Source organism: Neoarius graeffei, chromosome 18 (assembly GCF_027579695.1).
Source record: "Neoarius graeffei isolate fNeoGra1 chromosome 18, fNeoGra1.pri, whole genome shotgun sequence".
NCBI lineage: Eukaryota > Metazoa > Chordata > Actinopteri > Siluriformes > Ariidae > Neoarius > Neoarius graeffei.
In genome coordinates this window covers 8,283,749-8,302,985 of record NC_083586.1, presented here as the reverse complement: position 1 = coordinate 8,302,985, position 19,237 = coordinate 8,283,749, and positions in this window count along the sequence as shown.

Genomic DNA, 19,237 nt, shown 5'->3' with positions numbered 1-19,237 from the left:
TGAGGGGAATAGCAATACAAAGCTAGCGCAGATCCACATTTCTCGCTAGCTGTGTTGGGTGTGTTGTTAACCCGTGTGGATTTAAATGAAATACTTGAGAAGTTCTGTGGTCAAGACAACGTTTTAAGGTAAGGACGCTTGATTATTAATGTTTGCCTGCCGTGGCTTGTTGTTGACGAAAGGCCCACATGATTTTGCCTTATGCAGCTACTGCTAGCGTCATGCTTTGAACTAGGTTAAGCTCATTTGCGCTAAAGGATGGGTTTATTGAAGGACTTTGATGTAGCTAGTTTCTTTTTAAAAAATCATATGCTCAAAACAGTATGTCCGTGTTCATCATGTTTAACTTTTTTCTTGATGGAGTGCGTGAAATATTGTTGCAAGTAGTATTTCGATGCAGTCATGTCAAAAAGGCAGTTGAATGCAGGTCTTATTCAAGGAGAAGGAAGACTTGCATGATGCTTGAACATAGATCGGTAAAATAGACCCTAGTAGGACTTGGTTTCGTGTATTTCAGTCTGTAGAGTTATGAGTTTGGCCGCTGTCCATGGTGTTTACGTTTCATGTGGCCGCCAAGCCAAGTACCTTCATCATCATCATCATCATGTTCCCCTGTCAAAAGTTAAACTCTCTAGGGGTGCTTCTGCTGTAGCAGTTGCAGCAGTTGCTCAAAGTTTGATTTGTCCATCATCATACGTCTTATCTGTTGGGTGTCTATGCCCAGCAGATTTTCCCATTTCGTCCATTTGTAACCATTTTTGTCAAACAGGAGCTGCTTTTGCACTTGGTTATTGCCCATCTGGCAAACGTGAGCAATATATTTTAGTTGTTGTACGTAGCAGGATAGTTTTATATCTTGGGTTCCTGTCAGTTTCCGGAGGTCAGCATTGGACATCTTGTAGCTCCAGTCTATATCTTCATTTGTAGTGTTCTTTTGGTCAGGGGCATTCTTTCGTTTATATCCACCTTTAATCATTTTCCTTAGGAAGCCGTGCCACACTACCTCAATTTTGTGAATTTCACTGGATGATAGTTGCCATGCCTGTGTGCTGTACAGGAGGCGAGATCGAACGCATGCCACTAGGAACTTTATACGGGTTTTTAGTAGTATTCGGTGGTCAGTTAGAATGTGTTTCAGTTCATTCCATTTCATGAATGCAGCACTTATCCTAGCATGCAGGAAGTGTGAGGATTCATCACAGTTGCTGACATTATAACCAAGATATTTAAAGGTGCGGACGTTTTTAATATTAGTGCCGCCAAGGGAAATGATACTTGGTTTACATTTGATATCCTCATTGACGTTAAAAGCCATTGTTTCTGTTTTGACATATGATATTTGTAAACCAAAGCGGGTGTAGGTCTTATCATACAACTGAAGAATATTCTGAAGCTCCTCGATGGATCCAGCGAGTATGGCCTGATCATCTGCGTATAGAATCTCTGTTATGCAACCCTCTCCTGATGCTCGTGCTTTCGTACGCATTTCTCTTGTGGATACCTCATTTGGAATGCAATATCTGAACTTGAAGCCTGTATCTGGGTACAGTTTTGATATCTCATGCTGTGCAATCCTGACAACAAAGTCCATATAGATATTAAAAACTGATGACGATTCTAGGGCACCTTGTCTTGCAGTGAATGTTTGTTTTCATGCCGCCGAGCTATTTTTATGTATTTTATTTTTTAAAAGGACTTGTCTGTAGGTGTGTGTGTTTTATGTTTACAACACATAGGTCTAAATTAGCGCACGCGCGCTTGTGTGGTTATCTCTGGCCATGCCCCTGCGTGAAAGTTACGCAGTATCACTGTCCTGTCCGTGGTAATAATCACAACTGGCTCTGATAATGATAATGTGCGCGTTCTTCTCTCCCTCTGTGGTCGGATGTGTTGAGCGATGTGAGCGTGGGCCTTGTGTAGCTACACTGAGCCAAACGTAACCTATCGTAGGCTTCTAGGCTAATTACACGCTTACACTGTAAATGCTTGACACGTATTGCAAATAAAATAAGAGTGTTTTCCTGGCCAACGGTAAGGGTAGGGATTGACAGGTAGCCTATGAGGGGCCTAGCCCCTGGGCCACGGGTGTTGATAAAGTGCCCCTGCGGACATGGAGGAGACTGAGGAACCTGTGGTGGACGACCCTGCAGAAAACGCAATTTCTTCCATTAATGAAGTGCACCCCTGGCCCTACATACGTGATCACTTCAGCTTCATAGAGAAAAGGGGTGACAGTTTCATTATGCAATGCAGATTATGTGTGCCCAAGAAGACAACCATTGCGGCATACAAAAATTCGACGTCTAATCTGCGCAAGCATGTTGAGGTAAGTATTGTCATTGGCATCATAATCACGGGCGCAGATAGAGGGTGGGACGGGTGGGATTCGTCCCACCCAGATTTAAATTCACCTCGTTCAGTCCCCCCCACTTATAGGGAGGAAAAAATGTCTATGCTGTCTTTCTTTGCATAAGGCAAACCTCACGGAAAAATCAAAAGACTAATTACCATTCGGTTTATTGAGGTGCACAGCAGTGTATACATAGTTGCAACAACTCACATAAAACAAAACAAAGACTAATATTCGGTTGGTTGAGCTGCGCAGACTGCACAGGTTGCGAGCTCGAGCTTGGTTGCTATGGTTACCCACAACAAGTTTGACAGGCATATCGGGGTTGGGGTTGGTTTGCTGGCAGCTTGTCCCCCCCCATTTTTTTGTCCCCCCCCAGTTTTTTGCCCCCCCAGTTCAAAAAACGTATCTGCGCCCCTGATCATAATGTTTCCTTTCCATAGTAAAACCGACAATAGGCTGGTTATATTCCAAAAATAGTGGATGGCATTGCTAATGTTGAAGTAGCAACCTGTTGGTACTGTAACATAACGGTAACTAGTCTGTTATTCGGTTGGCTAATCATGCAAGCAAGTTAGCTCGCCAACCTGACGTGATCAGTCCTCCTACTATTCTACATCCAACAGGCCAGAAAGGAATACTAAGCAAAACAAATAATGTTTGAATTGAATTGTTCAATAACACACAGTGCACACAGGCAAGCTACGAGATTTCGGTGCAACATTTCACTTTCATATTTCGTGTACAATGCTTTGTGTGTGGTCAGGGCGATGTAAACGACATGACTGTGTGTATTGACCTTTTTTGTTTGTCTCAGTTTTAATGCAGCATTATCCTAAGCATTAAATTTGATACACTTCCTTTAAATAAAACATCTGGGTTGAGATGTACATATCCTTGTTTCCTCTTCTTTTTCATTTTTGCACAACACAATGGAGGAATAAAACACCCATTGTTAAAAGTAACGTTTTACTTTTACTCAAAGTACATTTTAAATGATCTACTTTTTACTTTTACTTGAGTAGATTTTTTGTCTGGTAACTTTACTTGTACTTAAGTAAAATTTAATCAGAGTAACAGTACTTGTACTTGAGTATAATATTTTAGTACTCTTTCCACCTCTGGTGGTTACTGAAGCATAGACAGACTGGTGTGTAGAGAAATGCACCATGGGTAGTGTATCACTTTTTTAACCTCTAATTGCCTTGCTGTAGCTGACAGCACAGTGGGGGAAAACAAATCTCTCTCTCTCTCTCTCTCACTCACACACACACCACATGACAGCCAACCAATTAGTAAACGACTTCCCTTTGGTCTCAAACACACTCAGCATTCAAGGAAATGAAGAGGGTGTGGAATTGAGAGATCTTATAGTAGCTATACACAAAACCATTTTACTGTGTATTATTTATATGAATATTTAATATTTATGTAGTTTGTGGTTATGTTTAATATATAGATTTTTAAACCTCATTTTGAAGTCTAGCAGAAAGTAGTATATATTCAGTTGCTGTATCCAGTCCCTTGCAAAAATATTCACCCCTTGACCGTTTCCAAATTTTACATTTTTAAACCATGAACTGAAATGGATTTCACTTGGATTCAATGAATCTATATAAAATAGCACATAATATTACCAAAGGAAATGCTGAAGGAGCTGGAAAGTTCCATAGTTCAGATGGTAGAAGCTGTTCACAGGACAATCAAAGCCTGGACATTCAATGAAACTGAACAAAAAGTAATCTTTTATTGGAAAAAAACATATGAAGTCCTGTTTAGGAGACATGGAAATGTGTACAAGTTTCAATGGTCTGATGAAACCAAATTTGCACTTTTTGGCCTTGGCACAAAATACTAAGTTTGGAGGAAACAAAACATTATTCTTCACCCTGAGAACACCATCTACACTCAGAAACTTGGTGGTGATAGCATCTTGTTGTGGGGATACTTTTTCAGAGACCAGGAAGCTTGTCAGGGTTGATGGCATGATGGATGGAGCAAAATACTGGGCAATCCTAGAAGAAAACAAAGACCTGGAATACGTTAGAATGACTCAGTTAAAGCCAACTCCTCAATCCAATTGAGAATCTGTGACAAGACTAAATTTTCTGTTCAACAGTGGCCACCATCCAATCTGACAGAATTTGAGCTGATAGAGACATATCCCTGAAGACTTGTAGCTGTAATTGCAGCCAAAGGTGGTTCCACCGTGTGCGCATGGGGGTATTTATTCAACAAATGGCTGCTTCTTGTTTAATTAATCTTTGTGTCACATTGAAATAATATGTTACATATGTTAATATGTATATACACACACACACATACACACGTGTGTGTATGTGTGTATATATATATATATATATATATATATATATATATATATATATATATATATATATGTGTGTGTGTGTGTGTGTGTATATATATATATATATATATATATATATATATATACACACACACACACACACACACACACATTATATATATGTGTGTGTGTATATATATATATATATATATATACACACACACACACATATACACACACACACAAACATTTTACATATCACTATATCAATTATTGATCAAATCTGAAAATTTTCCCCCAAAATATGCATTGTAATTTTATCCTAAAATCACCTGTTTGGCACAGATTTACAAAAACTGTACCAGACAGAGTTTGACTCGTGTCATAATGACCCCAAAATATATGTGTTTAAGAAAATCTCTTTATTTAAAAAAAATTAAACATATGAGTTCAGAAATGTGGCACAAAAATAAACGCTGATTTTTGGCACTGAGTAATGAACAACAGCCAAACATGTTGTATGCTAAGATGGCCACATACTGTGCACATTGCCTCATTAACAACAAGTTAAGCAAGTGCATGCAGCAGTAGAAAATCATGAAAGTGTTTTGGCAATTCTCCAGTTTATTTTTTAAACAGTCTTCTGAGCTGATGGGGAAGAAAAGGATGCTCAAGATCTGAAAGCATAAGAGAAAAATATTCCCAATACCATGTAACTGTATGCAATTGTAAGGCCCCAGTCACACCGCCCGAACTTTGCTGGAGCGTTCCTGGAGCGGTGAAAAAAATTCATCACCGCTCGTAACCGTTCACCACCGTTTAACAAAAGTTGGCCCCCGTTAAAGCAACGCCGTATACGCTCGGCCACCGCTGATGTTTCTCAAGGGGCCCTCCTACCGCTCCAAAAGTTTTAAGCTGCACAAAATATTGCAAGCGGTGAGGATGGGGCAATTTTCTGCCTCGGCAAAGTTCACCCCCACTCCACCAACGCCCAGTCAAAGTTTGGCACTGCTAGACGCAAGTTCGTGGACGCTTGGGTCCGCTAGGCCAACGCAGAAATCTTGAACGCTGGACCACCGCTGCTTCGCCAGCGTTGCCCGGGCGGCGATTAAACGTTGCACAAACTTCGGTGGAGCGGTTGTAAGCGTTTTACGAGCGGACACGGGGTTGCTGGAATGGTGTTGGGCGTTGAAGCAGCTATCCATGGCGGCGATGAACTTTGGTTTGGCGTTGGTATAGAGGTGTCGGAGCGGGACCAGAATTTGGCTATAAATACGGGGAGAAATGGACCAGGAGCTCATTTGGAATCGAACTGCCGTTGAGTTCAGACCTCATCTATATCGAATTTGCTCAAAGTTACAGTAAAACTGTATCACCATGGATGCTGAGAGACTTGCTATGATTGGTGCACTAGTCCAGCAGCAGAATCAGAACCTCCTCAGATTGCAACAAGCTGTTGACAGATTTTTTTATTTGATTTGATTTTATTCGATCATAATGTAAAATGAAGTACAAAATACATTAAAATCAGGATTACACAAGAAAGCACAAGCACTTATTTCCATTGTGGTCCCATTAAAACACGTAAAACAGCAATGGCAACGTTATGATTTGACTTAATATTGACTCACTGTACTATGTAAATGGTGAAAATAATAATAATAACAACAACAACCACAATAATAAAATAATAATAATAATAATAATAATAATAATAATAATAATAATAAATTGACTTAAATTGACTAGACTAGTAGACAATGAAAATGCATTGTATAGACTAGACTGGAATTTGATTATAAAATTTGATTTCAAAAAGTATGACTAGTACCTATGGATAACAATTATAAAGTAAAATGTTGTATATATTAATAGTAAATATTAAATGATGATTAAATAATTATAAAGATAATATAATAGCAAATAATAATAACATTAAGGAAAAGACAGCAAAAACATAATGAAAATAGAAATAATCTGACTGACAGCAAACAATAAACAAAAAATAAAGTAATATGAATGATAATAAAGTATAAAGTAATATAAATAATAATATTAATAACAAACGTTTTTATAGATAAAAATATGATAATAAGATCAACTAAACAACAGTGAAAAAAGGGGAAAAGCTATACAGACAACAGAACAGTAATAAGAATTTTAACTATAGAAAAAAAAAGGAGAAGAGAGAGAAGAAGGAGAGACAGAGTTGTGTGGGTCAGACAGTGGATACTGAGAAGGCCTGAACATGGACTGTATGACAAGCTGATGGTGGAGCTTCTATCAAAAATCTATCAGAACTTGTATCAAAACGATCCGTTCAGCTCCGTAGTCACAAGCGGTATGCCGCTAAACCAACTTTATACCCCCGCCGAGCCAAAGCCCGCATGCGCAGAACGCCGCTATACCAACGCTCGCGTCACCGCTAAACCAACGCTCGCTACCGCTAAACCAACGCTAAAGCAACGCCGGCTTCAGCGGTGCACCGCTAAGCCAACGCCTGTGTTTTTGATTTTTTTTCCATTTTGTGCGCGGTGACGAGCGTTGTCGAAATTTGGCCCCCCCCCTACCGTTCAAGGAATGCTCCAGCAAAGTTCGGGCGGTGTGACCGGGGCCTAAGGTATTATGAGCTATTATCCCACTAAATGCAAGTGAATTCTGGAAATGGTTGCAGAGGCTATAAACAAGATGAGGCCTGGTAAGTCTCCTGGCCCATCTGGTGTTGTTGCTGAAATGTTCAAAGCTGCTATTGATGTCATCTGTCCCCTTGTCACCAAGCTTCCGAATGTCATCATTGCTGAGGAGAAAATACCTGTGGACTGGGAGACAAGTTACATCATCAACTTGTTTAAGGGCAAGGATGATGCCACAGACAGAGGAAGCTACTGGGGCTTGAAGCTAACAGAGCACTGCCCAAAAGACTTCGAAAGGGTGCTGGAGAAAGTGTTGTGGCATTGTGGACATAAATGAAATGCAGTTTGGCTTTGTAACAGGCAGATGAATTAGTGATGCAATCTTCACTGTGAGAAAGCTGCAGGAAAAAGTATCTGGCTAAGGAGAGGAGTTTGTACTTTGCTTTTGTTGACCTTGAATAAGTCTTTGTGTGCCCCATGACATTCTGTGGTGGGCCTTAAGGCATGTGGGAGCTCCAGAGTGGATAGTGAGAACAGTCCAGGCGATGTATGCCAATGCTAAGAGCAGGGTCAGGATCAACAATTCTTTCAGTGATGACTTTGAGGTGAAAGTTGGTGTTCACCAAAGCTCAGTGCTGAGTCCCATTATTAATTATCGTACTTGAGGCTCTGTCACAGGACTTTGCCTCTGGTGCTACCTGGGAACTTCTATATGAGGATGATCTTGTAATCATAGATGAGACACTAGAGGAGCTCAAGGAGAAGATTCTGCTGTGGAAGAATGGCCTGGAGTCTAAAGGATTGAGAGTGAATATGGCCAAAACCAAAGTGTTGATATCTGGCCCAAACCTTAACACCTTAAGGGACTCTGGTCAATACCCATGTGCTGTCTGCAGGAAAGGCATAGGCTACAACTCCATCTTCTGTAATGATAGTCAACACTGGGTGCACAAGAAGTGTACCAGCATCTGTGGCAGACTCTCTGCAGACCCATCCTTCAGGTGCAACAGATGTCTTGGTCTTGCCCGTCCAATTGATGCCAGGCCTTGTAACGAAGTTCCTGTTGGTGAACATGTCCTAGATGCAGTTGACTCTGTTACCTTGGTGACACCTTATGCCCTGGTGGAGGATGTGAGCTAGCCACGATCATGAGAACCATAGCAGCCTGGGTAAAGTTCAGGGAATTGCTCCTCCTCTTGTCATACTAGAGTCTTACTCTCCATACTCATGGCCACATTTACAGCTGCTGTGTAAGGAGTGCTATGCTGTACGCTAGTGACAATTGGCCTCTGAGAAGCGTGGATGTGAAGCACCTGGAGAGGAATGAGAGAGCAATGCTGAGATGGATGTGTAGCATGAAGCCTGATGTGGTCAGTTCTAGCTGTCTTTGTCAGAGATTTGGCCTAGTGGAGCTTGATGCCAACCTTCGATATAAGCGCCTACAGTGGTTTGGCCATGTCCATCGGAGCACCTCTTGTATTGGAAGGGTCATGTCCCAGTAGGTGGACGGATCAAGGAAAAAGGGGCATCCCCGCAAAACCTGGTATGAGCTGGTCAACCAGGACCTGAAGAAGTGGTGCCTTACACCCAAAGATGCTTTAGACAGGGACTTCTGGAAGAAGGAATTATGGACTTGCTGTGCAGTGTCCAACACACCGGTGGTGTTTACTTGACATTAAACCTGATAGTGAGTGTGAGTGAATGGTTCTAAATATTCCCCCACTTCCTAGCTAATGATAGCTTTATATGCTATGAACAAAAAAAAAATACTACAAAGACATGTGACTTGATAATAGTTAACGTCAATCATTTTGTAAGATTGTATGTGTGTTCTCGTGCATAGCTGTACTGAACTTATGACCCTTTCACACCCTGGTAAACGTGCATAATCGCGAGAACATACTCTTTTATTTTCTCTGTACCTTCTAGTTTCGCTGAAACCACATTCCTGGTTCCTCCTGTTCTAGGGGGTGTATGGTCTGCTCTTTCATGTATAATAAAAACGACTCCTTATCTGGCGAGTTGACCTTGTGCCCCCGAGCCCCTTACTTATCTTGTCACGCAAGCTTCTGATGTATATAAACCCTGCTCTCTGTGTGTATCACTGAGCAGTGCCTGAATAAACCAGATTGATTTAACTCGTGTGGTTTGTTTCAACCCTGCTCCAGAGCGCTCTTACGTCAACGCATCTGAACTGAGACAGACACAGGTTCTAACAATTTGGTGACCCCGACGTGATACTCTCAATCAGGTAAGACATGTTTGATTGACTACCTGGTTGGCAGTAGTTTCGTAGTGTCCTACGGAGGACAGTTTTCCCTGGTTCGAGTCCAGGAAGAGCGCGCTATACAAATTTGTACTATATTTGTTGTCTGTTCCTCTTCAGATCCGTTTGTTGTCATTGTACGATGGGAAGCTCGTTCCCTAAGCCTGCGCCAGGGGAAACCCCGGCCGAATGGATGAATAAGTGTGGTTTAGGCTATTACGTTACGCCGTGGCTGGACAATTTGGCTGGGTGGACGGAGGCAAATCCTCAGATTCCATCGTATCCCCGTGATGGGACGTTTAATCCAGGCTTTCTTGCTTCAGCGCACCGTATGATTTATGAAAGCTTAGGCGATCCGGATTGGGACCGCCCTTATATGCGGGAAGGATATGCCAAATGGTATGATATGAAGAAGATTTGGGATAATTTTAAACAGGCTTATACTCCCCGTTCAGTCCTGAAATCCATCCCGAAGCCTCGGGCTGCACCCGTCACCAAGGAAACGGAGGAGGCGGCGCTAGGAAAATCCAAATCTCATTCTGCTCCTCCAGCCTCGTTAGATAGTAAACCTCCACCTTATAGTAAGGCTGGAAAAATTACTGGTAAATCGCCGTCAGCTGTAAAAACGATTCCTAAAATATATCCGTCCTTGGCTGCTGTGTCTGCGTGCCCCCCCCCCACGGTTGACAGAGGGCAGCGTCCCGGAGGGATAAAGGGTGCGCCTGCATCAGCCAAGAACGGCAAAGACGAAGAAAGTAGTGACGATACCGATGATGACACTGATGATGACGATTGGGATAATCCCGACGATGTGGGACCAGACGCCGGCTCGCGTCCTTATCCGCCACAAAACGCTGCTTGTGTATGGGTTGCAAAGCGCAGTGGTATTGATATAACTCCTCCGTCCCCGTCGGCTCTTAAGGACATCATCTCGCTTCTTCCGTCACCCGATAAGCCCTTGCTTTTTGTTGATCAGTTAATTAATGTTTCTCGTAATTGTCAGCTTACGGGAGCTGATTACCGGTTTATTCTGCAAAATAAATTAGGAGGCGCATATGATGAGACAGCCCTGTTAGAAAACGTTCAGGTTCTCGCCCCCGTCAATGATCAAGCTGAAAATATTAAGGAAGAGTATGAAGGGGATGACGGTCGCCCGCGTCAGCGCACCGTGACTACCTTCTTTTGGAAGGACACGCCGAACGCACTGCAGCAGCTTCGTGAGCAATTGACGCGATACCTGCTCGCCTTAAAACAAGCAAATAGAGACCTGTCACAGGTCACTAATTGCAAACAGGAGCGTTCTGAGCTGACGTCGGCCTTTTGGAAGCGCTTTGGGGAAGTTTGGCAACATTTGGGAGGTCTTGAACTTAATTTGGCAAACCCGAACCCAATGTTCTTGTCCACCTTTCTGTCTAATTGTCGCCCCGAAATACAGAGCGTTTTAAAACATCACTGGAGTGACCGGAATAATCTGGTCCTCCGTCAGGCCGGGGAGCGGGTGCGCACGCTGGAGAGCGATGGTCTTTTAGACTGTAAAACGAATAAAGCATGTTTATCCGTCGTGCCGGGCGGACGAGCGGAGGGACGACAGGAGAGGGGTCGCCGAACGGGACCGCGCGGCGGGGGAGGGAGGAGAAATGGAAAGTGCCACTATTGTGGAAAAGAGGGGCACTGGATAAGAGAATGTCATGCGAAACAGCGAGATGAGCAGGAACGCGAGAAACCCGTCATGCGCGCCGGTTCAAGCCCCACAGGGCAGAGAGATCCTGCCCGCCCATAGGGCTGCCCTCAGAGCGATGAAACCCCGACCGTTGCTATGTTAAATCTTTTATTCAGCTCCCCTCTTAACGAAGATCTTCCCACTATTGTTTTATGCCTGGCAGGGACTGAATATCCTTTTTTACTCGACACCGGGGCTACCATGTCCTCAGTGGGGAGGGAATATGCGGGTCCTTTATCTACACGGTCTGTAAGCTCTGTGGGAATAGAAGGGGTTCCTTTCCATTCCAGTTGCACGCCCCCCCTTTCTGTTACTTGTGCCCTTGATCCTTTACTGAAGTTTTCTCACTCCTTTGTTTGCATGCCTGATTGCCCTTTTAACCTGCTTGGACGGGACCTCATGAGCCTCCTAGGGCTCTCTATTTCTTTTAATGGCTCACACATGGTTGTTGACATACCAGACGAAACCTCGTCGGCTGCTCTTGCCCTCACCTCTCTTTCTCTCCCCCATAACCTTCTCAATGCTGCTTGTGCCGTTACCTGCCTCACACCCTCTCTTTCTGATCTCCCAGCTTCTCTTTGGGCGGAACATAAGGACGAGGTGGGCTTTGTTAACTGTACCCCTTACGAGGCGGTCATTAAACACTCTTCGCCAGTATATGTAAAACAGTACCCCCTTTCCCCAGCTAAACTGTCTGGCATTGATGATGTTCTGTGTTCTCTCCTAGAGCAAGGTGTGGTTGTTCCCTGTGTCAGCCCTTATAACACTCCAGTGAACCCGGTGCAGAAGCCCAACGGCACGTGGCGTTTCACCCAGGATTTGCGTAAGATTAATGAGTTAATTATCCCAGTCGCCCCATTAGTTCCAGACGTTCCCTCTCTTATGGCCTCGATTCCGTGTGAACATGCGTTTTTCTCTGTAATTGATCTCTGTTCTGCCTTTTTCAGCGTCCCTGTGGGCCACGACACGCAGCCCCTGTTCGCTTTTACGCACAGGGGAAAGCAGTACACATGGACCAGGTTACCCCAAGGATATGTCGATTCCCCCGCGGTTTTTACAGCCGTAGTGAGGGACGCCTTGGCCGGTTTGTGCCTCCCCTCGGGCTCCTCCGTGCTCCAATACGCGGATGATCTTCTGGTAACGGCGGAGGACGAGGACCTTTGCGCTAAAGCCACACTCGCTCTCCTCTCTCTTCTGGCGCAAGAAGGTTTCAAGGTCTCACGAACTAAGCTTCAGTTCTGCCTCCCCAATGTTCGATATCTGGGTCACGATCTCTCCCAGGGCTCCCGCAGGCTCAGCCCCGAGCGTGTGCAGGTCATCCTAGACACTCAGGTGCCTGCCACCAAACACGCCCTCATGGCTTTTCTGGGACTTATCAATTACTGCCGCCAGTGGATTCCTGACTGTTCCACCTATGACAAGTGTCTGCGCTCTGCAATTCTGCACTCGGACCCTTTGACTCAGCCCCTGGTGTGGTCTGATGAGATGCTGACGGCCTTCAGGGCCTTGAAACAGGCTTTATGCTCGGCCCCTGCTCTCGGACTTCCGAATTACCGTTTGCCGTTTCATTTATATGTGTGCAACCAGCAGGGAACTGCGTCTGGGGTTTTGGCGCAGGAGCACGGGGGGGGGGGTATGCGGCCTTGTGCGTTCCTCTCTAAAACTCTTGATTCTGTGGCACAGGGTCTCCCTGCTTGCCTCAGGGCGGTGGCTGCATGTGCTGTCATGGTCACGGACGCTGAACGGCTGGTTTTGTCTCACCCGCTCGTTCTCCACACCTCACATGATGTAGTGCACGTTTTAAAGAACCTCAGTACCCAGCATTTATCTGCGCAGCGTCGCTCTGGATACGAGTCTATTCTTTTGGCCACCGAGAATCTTACTGTCAAACCCTCCTCCTCCTTTGATTCTCTCGCGCACGCGCTTCAGCGCCTCCTCAATTCACAGGATGATTTTCTTCCTTCTGAAACACACGACTGCATTTCTAGCATTCTTTTCGAGACAAGTATCCGCCCCGACTTACGCTCCACCCCGTTACTTTCAGGTGATTCGCTGTTTGTGGACGGCTCGTGCTCACGCCCCTCTGACGGCGTTTTCGTGTGTGGTTATTCTGTGTGCCGCCTTCCTGATGAAACTGTTGAAGCTTTTTCTCTTCCTTTCTCCTCGGCTCAGGCTGCCGAACTATACGCTCTAACCCGTGCATGTGTTATTGCCCAGGACACAGACGTCACTATCTACACTGATTCACGTTACGCTTTCGGCGTTGCTCACGACTTTGGTCGGATTTGGGCTTCGCGTGGGTTCACCACTGCAGACGGTAAGCCCATTTCTCATTCTTCGCTTGTTACTGATCTTATTACAGCGTGTCTTCTCCCGCGCTCTTTAGCCATTGTTAAGACTCGTGCTCATTGTATTGGGGACTCTTTTGAGATCAGGGGAAACTCTCTCGCCGATCGCATTGCCAAAGCCGCGGCTGCCTCCGGTGTTTTTCCGCCTTCGCTTACTCTCTCCCTGGTCTCATCCAGTCGCATGATTAGTGCCGTTCTTCCGGACATTGACTTGATCTCCCTCCAGGCCTCCGCTTCGGCCTCAGACAACCATTTCTGGGACTCATGCGGCGCGCAGCCGTCTGACGGCGTTCGGATCGATGCTCAGGGCCGCCTTTGTTTGCCTAGACATTGCACTCCATTTCTCGTCCGCGAGTTTCATGGTCCCACTCACCGCGGACGAAGGGGGGTAGTGGAGGATTTATCCAAAATATTTTGCATCGACAAAATACACACCGATGTACATCACATTCTAGACAGATGTTTAACGTGCGCCCAGAATAATCCATCTAAACCAGGCGCGGTACATCAGCACCTTCCCATACCTGACACGCCGTTCCAGGAATGGCAGATTGACTTTACTCACATGCCAAAACAGGGCCCCTTTAAGTATCTCTTGGTCATGGTCGACAAATTTTCACGATGGGTGGAGGCTTTCCCCTGTGGGAAAGAAGACGCTCGCACGGCGGTAAACAAATTGACGCAAGAAATCATTCCGCGTTATGGTCTCCCGGTAGGGATAGACTCTGACAAAGGTACGCCGTTCACCTCTAAGGTGACACAAGAACTGTGTAAAGACTTAAAAATCCTTTGGCGATTCCACATCCCGTACCATCCACAATCCTCCGGTATTGTGGAGCGCGCAAACAGAACAATCAAGGGTAAGCTGCGTAAAGCCATGCAAGAAGCTGGTACTAAAAATTGGGTACAAGTTTTGCCTTTAGTTCTCGCTGACATGCGAATGACCGCTCAAGTGGCCCTCGACAACCTGTCTCCGTATGAGCTCGTGATGGGCCGGCCTTTTCCTACACCCTGGCGCAGAGGTATGCAGGCTATAGGAACGAGTGATCTTGATGTACATCTCAGTGAGTACGCCGTGGGTCTCATGCGGGTACTTGATGAATACTGGACGAGACTAAATTCCAAAAAGCCTCCCATTCCTGAGGCACCCACTCACCCCTTTGAGGTAGGGGATAAAGTGTTGGTAAAGAAATTTGCGAAATTAGGCGCTCCTTTGGAGGAACCACCCTACAGTGAACCCACGGATGTGCTCGCTGTAACTCGAACGGCTGTACTAACTGACCTTTTTCCACAGTGGATTCATGCCAGTCGAATAAGGAAGGCTCCAATGTAATAGAAATCTATATTGTTGATGCTTAACAGGTTTTTGTGTTTCAGAAAGTTGCTGTGACAATAGCTGACGGCCTTTTCAGGGATCCCCTTTCCAGCATCCGGAGTGATCCGGTTTCGGCTGATCTACAAAGAGGGGATGGTCGGTGCGTCCCGCAGACTTCTGGGCTAAAGAATCTGAAAGACACGTGAGCCTGGGCTACCTTCAACTATCTACATCCTGTGGACACAGAAAGAACAAAGTCAGTGACCAGTATGACTTTCCTTCTGGTATTGGTCTTAGCGCTTGGAGCAGGGAATCCCGCTCAAGCCAGCCACGAGGACAACGTTTTTTGGCGATTTGCCAATTGGACTGCTAAACAACATACTAATCAGTCTTGTTATGTCTGTCAATACATTAGAGTCTAAACTGTAGTTATACTCTGTAAACAAAGTATAAAAGAGGGGATTGTAAGATTGTATGTGTGTTCTCGTGCATAGCTGTACTGAACTTATGACCCTTTCACACCCTGGTAAACGTGCATAATCGCGAGAACATACTCTTTTATTTTCTCTGTACCTTCTAGTTTCGCTGAAACCACATTCCTGGTTCCTCCTGTTCTAGGGGGTGTATGGTCTGCTCTTTCATGTATAATAAAAACGACTCCTTATCTGGCGAGTTGACCTTGTGCCCCCGAGCCCCTTACTTATCTTGTCACGCAAGCTTCTGATGTATATAAACCCTGCTCTCTGTGTGTATCACTGAGCAGTGCCTGAATAAACCAGATTGATTTAACTCGTGTGGTTTGTTTCAACCCTGCTCCAGAGCGCTCTTACGTCAACGCATCTGAACTGAGACAGACACAGGTTCTAACACATTTTAAACACAATCTCATGATAATTTTCCTCCAACATCAAGCCCTATTGTGATTTATCCCTTTGTAAATATTTTAAATATTGTAATGGAAACTACTAATAAACACTTCAGAATGCTTAGCAGTTGTCTTTTCAGTTATTTATTATAGTAGATCATATAAAACATATATAAAATAGGAAAGGAAAAAGAAGAAGAGAAGACACCACTTCAGTGATGCCGAGAGTACGCACACACTGAGTTGTGTTTTAGTGGCGGTTATCTATTATACTCTAAAGGCATTCGCTTACTGTTCATGTCTTCATGTGATTGGCTCAAGATTTTCTATGAAGCTTTGTTAAAGCGTGCACCTGGCGTGCTCTGATATGTGCAGGCAGATGCGTGGTTAGGGAGAACTCAGACACCCTGCTTATCACCAGCCAAGGGCACAGAAAGGCGATTACAGCATGTAGAAAAAACAACTTCTCAGTACACTAGGCCACTTGAGCTCAACACACAGAATAGGAATGTTCATTCACTAAATTTCCTTCACAACATACAGAATGTTTGAGAACATTTTACCTCTGAAACTAGTTGTACTGGAAAAGCAATGGAAAATAAAGCATCATAAGAATGTCTATTTAAGCCAAGGAGTTATATATTTTCCATTTATGAAGCCACTGGTGACCTGTCCAGGGTGTATCCCACTTCTCGCCCGAAGTCACCTGAGATTGGCTCCAGCTTCTTCTACAACAATGGAGAAGCAGTATAGAAAATGAATGAATGAATTTATAAAGTCACACTTGCTTTGGATGGTCTTTCTGTTTCTTCACATGCAGCAGTAAAATATTTCAGGGTGATTCACTCCAGTCTTTTGTTTGAAACTCATTGATAACATTACGCAGATAGCTTTCTTTCATCTCAGAAATATTGCGAAGATAAGAAATATAATAATGTCACTACATGATGCAGAAAAACTAGTCCATGCTTTTGTTACCTCTACGTTGGAGTATTGTAATGTCTTACTGTCTGGATGTTCCAATAGATGCATAAACAAGCTCCAGTTAGTTCAAAATGCAGCAGCAAGAATCTTTATTCAAACTAGAAGATATGACTGCATTTACCCTTGTCTGCATTTGCTCCCAATCAAATTTTGCATTTATATTAAAATACTACTATTGACCTTTAAAGCACAGAATGGTCTTGCACCACAGTACCTGAGCTAACTTCTGGTCCTTTATGACCCACCACACCTACTTAGAGCAAAAGGTCCAGGTTGTACCTCATATAGTGAAGATAACATCAGGGGGCACAGCTTTTTCTTACAAAGCCCCACAGTTATGGAATAGCCTTCCAAGCAGTGTTTGGGACTCAGACACAGTCTCAGTGTTTAAATCTAGGCTGAAAACATCTTTTTAGTCAAGCCTTTGGTTAATAGTTTTTTTTTTTTAAGGTAAATGAGTAGATGTGGAGGGTCCTCAGGTATAGAGTGTTTTGGTAAACTGGGATGTATGGATGCTGTCACCCCCACTCTCACACATTCACTCGGGTTTGTTGACAGTGTAGTGGCTGGCTGCTTTATGTCCCAGGGCTCCCTCATGTCTGGTTTACCTTCTGGGTCTCCCTTCTAGTTATGCGGTCATAGTTAGTCTTGCCGGAGACCCCACTTGCACTCAATGCAAAATGTGTACTGTACTTAACCATTAGGTGACACTGGGCAGACCTAACAACCTGTGTTGGTTCTCTCTCTCTCCCCCCCACACCTCTCTGTCTCTTCCCTCTGGCTGTCTCTCTCTGTTGAGTTACATGTCAATCCTGAGACACCAGTGATGCTGACCTTTTCTGCTCCTCAGACCTGCTTGATCCATCCTGATGCCCTACATCTGGCTGGAGTCTCATCACATTGCTCCTGTGAAGGATGGTCCCATATGGACAGTCAAAAGACACACTTGGAAGATGGCTCTGGACACAGTTTTGTGATTACAGCTGAGGACTACAATTGACAACCATTTTGAAGAAAATTTGACTGTAAAGTAGTGAGAAACAACTCATGGAGAAGATCTTGGACAATGTGGATTTATTGTCATAGTACTGTATAAAGGTCTATGTCAATGTCAGCTTATTGGCCTAAAAGTCATACAGATATTGAAGGTAAAGGGTTTGAGGGAGCCCCCTCTTGTAAAGTTTCACAGTGCACTTTTTCAGTTCTTTCAATGCGCCTTCTCAAGTTACAATGCTCTATATTTCATATGGGGATCATTCTTTTGAGCCTGTTGTTTTAAGGAAGAAAAGAAGTCCTCACTCAAAGTGTTAGGTCATTTTAAAATGTTTTGAAAATGTTTGAAAAGTTTTCTTCAAATGACATGATACAATGAGGAGTTGTCATGAACAGTTTTGCACTCAAGTCTCCATCAATGAATAATTGATAACTTCAACAACAAACTTCATGCTAAAACTATAATGAAGTTTCTAGTTACACAGTTGTACTTTGTGACTATATAGGACACAGTTATAGAACCAAGTTATTTATCATCATGCTATCTGTTATCTCCCAAATGAGGATGGGTTCCCTTTTGAGTCTGGTTCCTCTCAAGATTTCTTCCTCATGTCATCTGAGGGAGTTTCTTTGCCACCATCGCCACAGGCTTGGTCATCAGGGATAAAATTAGCTCATGTTTAAAGTCCTTAATGATCTGTAAAGCTGCTTTGTGACAATGTCTGTTGTTAAAAGCGCTATACAAATAAAGTCAACTTGACTTTACTTAGAAAAAAAGTAGTTTCCTCCCGTGCAAATGCATTATATACAGTGTCTTGCAAAAGTATTCATCCCCCTTGGTGTTTGTCCTGTTTTGTTGCATTACAAACTGGAATTAAAAGAGGGTTTTCCCCCCCTTTCCCCCCCAGGTGGGTGGGTAGCACCATTTGATTTACACATACCTAGCACTTTAAGGGTGAATTTTATTTATTGTAACACAAACAATAAGTAAAGGTGGGGTAAAAAAACAAAACAAAACAAACAAACAAAAACACAGAAATCTGGATTGTGCATATGTATTCACCCCCCAAAGGCATGTGACACTTTGCACACAGGTGGGTCTTAATCAACTAATTATGGGACTTATGAAGTTAAATGGTTGGACCAGCTCTTATTTAGGGGTTTCATACAGAAGGGGTGATTACCTATGCACACTCCAGATATCTTTTTTTCACCTTAATTTTTGTTTGTGTCACAATTAAAAAAAAAAACACAATTTGCACGTTTAAAGTGGTAAGTCTGTTGTGTAACTCAAATGGTGCTAATCCCCCCAAAATCCATTTTAATTCCAGTTTGTAATGCGACAAAACAGGACAAACACCAAAGGGGGTGAATACTTTTGCAAGACACTGCATTACAATGCTAGGCATGCAAAACCATATCTCCTCCATCTCTCCCTCTCTCGCTCTGTAGTAG